Here is a 345-nt window from a genome sequence, read left to right on the forward strand (position 1 = left end):
GCTGCAATATAACAAAGAGTGAAAAATTTAAGGGGGTCTGAATACTTTCCGTACCCACTGTATATATATATATAATTATTTTTTTTATGTGGAAACCGTGCTACATTTTTTATGGATTATTTGATGAATGGAAAGAACAGCATTTATTTAAACAGAAATCTTTAGTAACATTATACATGTCTTTACTATCACATTTGATCAATTTAATGCATTCTTCCTGAAAACCATTCATTTCTTCTTCTTTTTTATATATATATGCTGACCTGGGACTGTATTACAGAAACATCCTAATTTACAATTTTAACAATGGTACTTTCAATTTAGAAATAGATTTTTTTTTTTTTT

The 345-nt window shown here is 26.4% G+C and overlaps 1 pseudogene; it reads right to left on the reverse strand.

Moving 5' to 3' along the window:
• The window catches only part of LOC107684727 (solute carrier family 23 member 1-like), a 9,013-nt pseudogene that overhangs the window by 3,649 nt on the left and 5,019 nt on the right, over positions 1–345 (reverse strand).

Source organism: Sinocyclocheilus anshuiensis, unplaced genomic scaffold, assembly GCF_001515605.1.
Source record: "Sinocyclocheilus anshuiensis isolate Anshui unplaced genomic scaffold, SAMN03320099.WGS_v1.1 scaffold509, whole genome shotgun sequence".
Taxonomy (NCBI): Eukaryota; Metazoa; Chordata; class Actinopteri; order Cypriniformes; family Cyprinidae; genus Sinocyclocheilus; species Sinocyclocheilus anshuiensis.